At 24.3% G+C, this 8350-nt stretch overlaps 1 non-coding gene across 1 annotated transcript; it reads right to left on the reverse strand.

The window, feature by feature from the left end:
• Nucleotides 1-6825: 6825 nt before the first annotated feature.
• On the reverse strand, nucleotides 6826-6976 carry LOC114078144. Its single transcript, XR_003579689.1, has one exon. It is a non-coding gene; the product is annotated as a small nucleolar RNA snoR135 (small nucleolar RNA).
• Nucleotides 6977-8350: the final 1374 nt, after the last annotated feature.

The following is an 8350-nucleotide window of genomic DNA, read 5'->3' on the forward strand; positions in this document are numbered from 1 at the left end:
AAAGCACAGAACTTTTCTCTTACTGTAACTGTTACACTTTATTTTTATTTTTTTTGGTCAAAACTCATTTTTCCCTTTTTCTTTTTCTAGTATTTGAAGACTTAACTAAAAACATTAGTCAGTAATTTACGTGACATTATTTGAATTTTAATTTTTTAAAATGACTTCTTGATTTTTTGTATCTATATATAAAAGTATTAAATTTATAATAAATTAATAATTTAAAATATTAAAAAATATATAATAAAAAAATAAAATTATTTAAGTTTTAAAATTTTAAAAATATTACAATATAAATTGTGAAGAAAAAGTAATATTTACCGTAGAGTAATACATTTGCAATAGGTACCTTGTACCTTGGAGAAAAAAAAGGAAAATAACATTAAATTTTATTAAAGTAGAAAAACAGTCAAATGGCCCAAAAATGGAGAAGGAAATAAAGAATTCAATATTTTTTTCCTTAAAAAATATGTAGTAAAGAAGGAAGAAAAATAAAATTGAACAATAGAATCGAGCTCACACTTAAATGTTGTACATAAAACTTTCGCCAATATAGCTAGGCTTTATAGTTTATATATATAAATAACGTTTTTTACTGAAGTTCGTTTGGTAGAATAAATTGAAAAATCTAATACATGAATTAGTTATGATATTATTTAATTTTTTTGCTTGATAAAATTATTGATCTAATATAATTTTGTTCGTACCAAACATATTCTATGTGTAATAATTGCAATACATGGTATGCATCCTATTTGATATTAGAATGTGTAAATTATGAGCAATATAATAGCGCTATTAATACATGAATAAGTATAGTTAGAAAAAATTATCCTTATATTAATATACCAAATTAAGTAATAAATAAAAATTAATTCTATCATAACTAAAATATTTTATTTAATACTATTCTTATATACTCTGTTAATCGTTTTAAGATATGATATTTGTTCATTATTTTTGTTTTGATTAAAAATTGTATTAAAGACTTGGTCTCACTCTTGTAGGGTTTTGTTGATGACATTCTATAGACAATTAATTAGGTAGTGATTGGAAAGAAGCTTCTTTTGACTTTTGATATATGAGATTTATTTTTTCTTTTTATAATGGGCCACTTATAGAAGGATATAAAATGATTAAATGATATTTATTTATAATTAATTGAATAATATCTTAAGTTTGAGACGTGTATTTTCTATAACCAAATTTAAAGAAAATACATTATCCATGCAAAAATGGCTACGTGACTTAAATTGGAGTAGTAGAAATGATGATACATATCAGTTTAATCAGATTTGAATTTGAGATATTTGAATAATTTTAAAAAAAAAGTTATCGCTTTATTACAATTCTTTTTGATAGTTTTTTTTTTTCCTTTTTTTCTCCTTGTGAATTGTATATATTATACATCTTATGGTTATTTTTGTTAAGAGATTGATTGAACGACTATTTAGGTTAATTATTAAATTTTTTGTGAAAAAGATAATTTATCTTTGAAAAATCATTAGGATGTTTACTTTTTGACGCGATATTTTAAAATTTTAAAACAATAGTATCATTAAAGAATATTTAATAATTAATGTTCATACGTGAACATAGCTTGTTCGATTAAAAAATAAATAACAGTCTAATATGGTTGTTTGATCACATTCATTCTCTGAGCCAATAATTAATAGAATAAATAATAATCTAAATGATCATTTAACTAATTAATTAAATATTAAGTTGTTTAAAATCTGGCACCTTGTACAATATCAGTTTAATAACAATACTTAAGTACATAATTTAATTAAGTCGATCTGATCTTATTGATTTTAATTAAGGATTCCAACTCCTAACAAGATTCTTTGACTTTTGTGTTTTATTGGGAAAATTCTAATTTCTTTATTTATTAGATGGACTATTTTAAATAAATTAATTAATATAAGATGAAGAATATCCACAAATCATATTTATGCATGAACAGCAGCTTGTTGAATTAAAAATTAGTATAGATTGATCGTGGCCAAATTAAAATCTTTTAGCTAGTAATTATTATATTTAATCCTTCATCGAAAGTGATTCATTAATTTTTTTAAAAGTGTATGAATAAATCATTAGAGAGTTAGATTTTTTTTCGAAAGAAAACAAAATTTCATAAATAATATGCAATTATTATTTTTCGTCAACCTGACACTCCACCCTTCATTTCACTCCCACGGCCACCCCATGGCTCAAATCTCCCTTTTCAGTCTGAAATTCAATTTGTGTCCTACCATTCCGAGCAATCAAGCTCAGTACAAAATATTATCTCGAAGAAAATTATATATGATTTTTAGGTAGATAATTTATAGAATTTGAACAAATAATTTATAAATAGAAATAAGTAGTTTTTATAATACCAGACTACACACCCTTAAAGAATGTAATTTTATAGAATATTACTGACAGAATCACTTTTACTTTTGATTAACCAACCTTCAAAATCAATATAATATTGAAAGCTAAATAAAAAAGAAAAAAAAATATAACCACTAAAATGTGATTTTTTCTAGTATGAATTTGAATGAATAAATTCAAAACCAATACTACTATTATACGCTAAATGAAAAATGAGTTTTTTTTTTACTATCATTAAAATGTGACTTTTTCAATATGAATTTGGATTAATTCAAAATTAAACATTAATATGAGAAGCAAAATGAAAAAAGAAAATTTTATTACCACTAGTGATTTAGTCAATTCTCAAACTTCAAAGTCAATAGTACTGATATTAAACGCTAAATTAAATTTTCTTTAAGAAAAAAAGAAAACTTTGATTGATTATTCTTCTTGTAGTAGAAGAAGATTGAATAATTATTGGTTGACTAATGAAAATAAGACAAAGGTGTCACATTCAATTTTACTATTATTATTGTATATTTAAATTAATACAACAATAAAATCGATAAGAACAAAGAATATTGAAGGAGATAATTTCCAAAATATAGTCAAGTGGATGGACTTTGGACAAAAAATTCAATATTTATATCTAATTTTGGTAAATATAATAATATGGAAAAAAAATGCCGGTAGATTTGTGAAACTACCACTTAGAATTTAGACTAATCAAATATATAAGGAGTATTTATTTAGGTTTTAGATTAAAACTAGTCGGTATATATAATTTATGCCATAACATTTATTCTTCAGGTAAATATTTTGCGATGAGCACCTTGCATGTGTTAAATAAAACTTTCACCCCGTAATATAGTAGCATGCAAATCACAAAAAATATATAAACAATACAGACATATTCAATTTAAAAGATATTAAGAGGATTGATTTTTCGAGTCATCAATATGGTCACCAGAGTTTAACTATTGATTTAGGTTTATTAAACGATATCTTTTATAAGGGAAAAGTATAATTAAATAAAAGGTTACATCATACGAGTGAATGACTTGGTCTTGTATATTTGCTAAATAAAAATTTATAATAGCAAATATCACTTTCATTGCACATAATTATGGATAGAAACTTGGTTTCTTAATTAATTTGTTCAATAAAAGCAACATTTCTTGCTGTATTAGTATGCTTAATTAGGTATTGCTCTCCTTTCAAAACACTACATAATGTATCTTTGAATTGACTTTTCTTATAACGGATTAGATAAGATAATACGTTTTAAATGAGTATGCAATGAATTGCAGAATTTTCGTTAAAGGAATTTAAAATATAAAAAAATACTAAATTCATGAAAATAGTGTCGAAATCAGAAATTCTATTAAGAATATTCTAAAATAATATATGCATGAAATAAAATGTGAATAATTTACGTAGCAGATTAATAATATAGTATTTTAATTGATGCATTCTTCCTAAGATATTAAAAGATTTGATTGTTTTTCAAAAGCCTATATTACTAGACTAATGTTAGTAAATTGCGTAAGTGTTAAAAAATAGTAAAATCTACCTAAAATGAACAATGTCCCAAGAAAAAATAAATAAATATAAATAATTGGCTATAGCCTATATTATTGGCTAAGAATTATTATTGCATGTCAAGTTGAATAAAATCGAATGATTAGAATATAAAGTTAAAGGTTAAAGTCTCTTAATATAATATAATTTGACTTTTAAGATATCTATTCTATTGAGTCATTTTCATTATGTCATATTAATAAATGAACGAGGTGGTGTAAATGAATTTAAATAATAAGTTAAATGACGAATATAATCATATAAGAAGAAAATGGACAATTATGAGTATACGAAAAGAATTAGGACAGAATTCATTATTGTCGATAGACACGTTTAAAGTTAACATAATTTTATATTTAGATTATTTAATTACAATTTATATCATTCTAAAAATACAAAGATTACGTTACAGAATTTCACCAATTATATGGACACAAATAAAGAATAGTAAGATAATGAAGAGTTATAATTTGAGGATTTGTAATACCAAAAAAAGAAAGATTTAGATAAAAATGAAAGCACATATTTTACATGTCAAAAAATATTTTTAAAATTTTTCATATTTAATTGATTAAAAAAAATCTTATGGCCATAAAACAGGCCAGCAAAGAGTCATTTATTGTCAAAAAATTAAATTCATAAAACAAAATTTCATATTTTAGTGTCAAAAATATTTGGTCGACACGACGTAAAGTCATATCACAATCAACAAACTCCATATTTGCATTTATTATAGTGTAACCTAAAGTCGTTTTACGCATTTAATTCTGTTGAGTGCATTAAAAGTCTAATAAACCCATAACAATACATAGGGCTTAAGTCATCAGCGGCCCCTTAAAGTTGTCCACATAATTCACTTAGACACCTCAACTAAAGTTTGTACCCATTGAGCACCTATGCCCCTTAAAATTAATACCTATTGGACATTTTTTTGTTAATCAGCAAAAAAAACTGAAATGTGTGTAATACACGCGCTATGACATGACGATGACATGACAGAATGACAAATTGAATGATGACACGTGGTATTTGAGTCCAAAAAGTTATTTAAAAAATAAAACTTTAAAAGACAACTATTTTAATCTATTTAACTAATTAAAAAAATTAAAAAGAATTCTAAAAAAAAAATAATCCACCCACCCATGGCAATTCTTTCTTTTCCTCCACCGTCATTCCAACTTTAACATCCCTCAATGTATTTTCAACGGTAACATTCTTCTCCGTTTAATGAGAAGAGTACCAATTGATAGATCAATTGATGTAGGTTTTAGGGTTTTGATAGGACATCGTCACTTGAACACCAACAAGTCCAACAAACTTCTCTTAAAAATTAAACGCAAAAATCGACTTCTTGAAGTACAGCATGCGAAAGAGTTGTTGAATTCGAATACGAAGATTTTTCGATGGCCGCCGGTAGCGTAAAACTTCCGACTCTTTTTTAATAGGAAAAAAATGGTGGGTTGAAGCCTGAAGGAAGATGAGTGTGGGTTTTTTTTTTTTAATGATTTAAAAGATTTTAAATTAATTTTTTTTATATATTTAGTCAATGCATGCCAAGTGTCAACAAAGTAGGTATAAATATTTTTTAAAAAAATTAAAAAAATGCATTCACGCGCTCAGCAGCAGTGAGATATACTTATTTTGCCACATTTAATAGACACATTTCTTGATAATTTGGGTGTTCAATAGGTATAAGTCCTAGTTCAGGTGTCTAAGTAAATTATGTAAACAACTGTAAGGGTCCACAAATGACTTAATCCTTTATATTAATATGAAATCATATTAATATTTGATTTAAATTATTTGTATTTACACTTTTAATTATTAATATTTGATGCTTTTATAGGAGCTTTATTGATGATTTATCATTCTTTCATAAATTCAATCAAAGATAGTAGTAGTCCAAGTTCTTTTTAATTAGGCTTTAAGGTGATTACTAACTGGATCTACATATTAAAATGAAAAATGCTATAATTTTTATCAGAAAAAAATTATTTTGTATTACCAATGTTTTTTATTTAATATGAAATCATATAAAGCTTTACTTGAATTATTTTTATTTTTTTAAGGTGATTACTAATTGTTGGTTCAATTTTTTTATTGAATCGACGTTCATAGATTAAATTTTTCTCTTACTCTTAAGATTAATAGAGTTTGACATATTGAATCCATATATCAAAAATCATTAAAATATTATTTGTATATAAACATTCCGTCTCATATAAAATTGAATTTTTTTTATCAATAGTTTTAAATTTTTACAATATTTCCATTATAAATTAAAGGAAATAGTACAAAAATTTAAAACTACTAATAAAATAAATTCGTTTTTATATCACAAATATTGACGCTTATTTGTATTAGCATAACACAATGTATATCTATGTTTTAGTTTTAAAGTTAACTATGTACCTAAAAACTTGAAAAAAAGTATAAATACAATTATTCAATAGTACATATCCAACAAAAAATATTTACTATAATAAATATAATTATTCAATAATATTAAATAGTGTTTAATATCTAGTATATTTTTCAAAACATTAAATTCAATAAAATTAACAAATATTATAGTCCTAATACTTGAGATGATGTGATTAAAAAAATTTGAAATTGTGTTTTTGAGTATGTATTTTATTAATTTAAATTCATAATATTCTTACTTTGATGTAAGCTTTATAACCAAATAAATTTTCCAAAACAATCTCAAAAACTGGTAACCTTCATAACTAATTTGAATTATGCTTTAGCAATTGAGTAAAACATGAATTCTTCCCAGGCAAAATCCAAAATTACAAATTCCGAAATTAATTTGATGTAAAAAATTTCAGATTTCAATAAATAAAAAAAGGAGATATATGAAAATCAATAATTTAAAACAAAAAATGTGGGGAAAATGATTGTTGAAAATTTCCAGTGAAAGAGATGAAACACAACTGCCCATCTTCCCCAAAAAATATTAATTTTGCAGAAAACACTTTCGTGCAAAGCGCATTAATAATCGCACAAAGCCGATACACACAATCTCTGCTTTTTTTTACAAACAAAAACTGAAATAAAGAATAGATTGCTCATCAGATCCAATAAAAACTAAAATTAAGAATAGATTGCTCATATAATGCTATAAGAACATAGAAGAAGAATTAAATCCCAGAAAATTGATGACATTATTACTGATTATATAGAGGCGAACTCACTGTGTGATTGAGAATTGAGAGGGTGAAGCATCTTTATATAGCAGACAAATTAGGGTTTTAACAATGGTATGATTTTTACTAAATTACCCTTCTAATTGGGCTTTACCCATTTAACCTAAAACTTGATAGTTGGGCTTTATCCATTTAAACTCTAATTTGACCTAAAACTTGGATTCATCAATACATACATTCTCAAATATAGACGTTCGGGTCAGTTTTTCCACACCTTGACTTATTTTACGAATATCTGTCATCACCTACCACAAAAATATTATGCAGATTGATACATTTTAATAATAATTATTGATTTGAGCATTAATTTTCATTTATTACCATTTATAGTAACAATATGTTAAATTTGTAATATCTGTTAAAAGTGAATTATGTATGCAATATATATGTATTATCAGTGTTCTGAAAAATATATTATTATGCTTGTTTGGTAAGATATTGACATATTGTAAAGATATTGACATATTGTATTATAAATGTATTATCTATCAATAAAACTCATATTATATGTAAATAATTAATTATTTTTTATAATATGTATTATAATAACTTAAAAATGATCAAGTGAAAAAAAATTTGCTATAATTGATAAATATATTTTATTATAGTATATTTATGTAAGTTACCCAATAATTTTTACAATTCTATCAAATGTCAAAAGTTCATAGAGGAGGTTAAGATTCTTCTCATTATTACTGAAATCATTTGGACATGCCATTGTTATAATTTTCGAAATTCAACTTGCAATAATTTAATATTTTATAAGTTATATTTATTTCCAAACATAATTCTAGTTTCAAGGAGTACAATTTTTCAACTCCTTTCCAAAATTATTTCTTTTTAAACTTTCACATTTTTTATTTTCAAATGCCCCTAAAATTTGAGGGAATATACAGTATAATAGAGTACCATATAATACAATACATTATGAAACAATGAGTAACAATGATCCAAACAAAGTGTAAAGGTCATTGTGGTGTGATCAAAAAGTTAATAAACCAGTTCAAATCTTACCAAAAATATATACTTATTAGATTATTTCTTCTTTGTCTGCATAAGCCAAAAGGACCAAGAGTAATTGATCAAATTTACAGACGTTCCTATAAGGAAACGCTTATAATAACACAACTAGTGAGTGCTAATGAAATAGTCGAAGAGTGCATAAGCTAGCTCGGAACAATACTATTATACAGAGAAAG

The sequence above is a fragment of the Solanum pennellii genome, chromosome 7 (genome assembly GCF_001406875.1).
Source record: "Solanum pennellii chromosome 7, SPENNV200".
In the NCBI taxonomy this organism is placed as follows: domain Eukaryota; kingdom Viridiplantae; phylum Streptophyta; class Magnoliopsida; order Solanales; family Solanaceae; genus Solanum; species Solanum pennellii.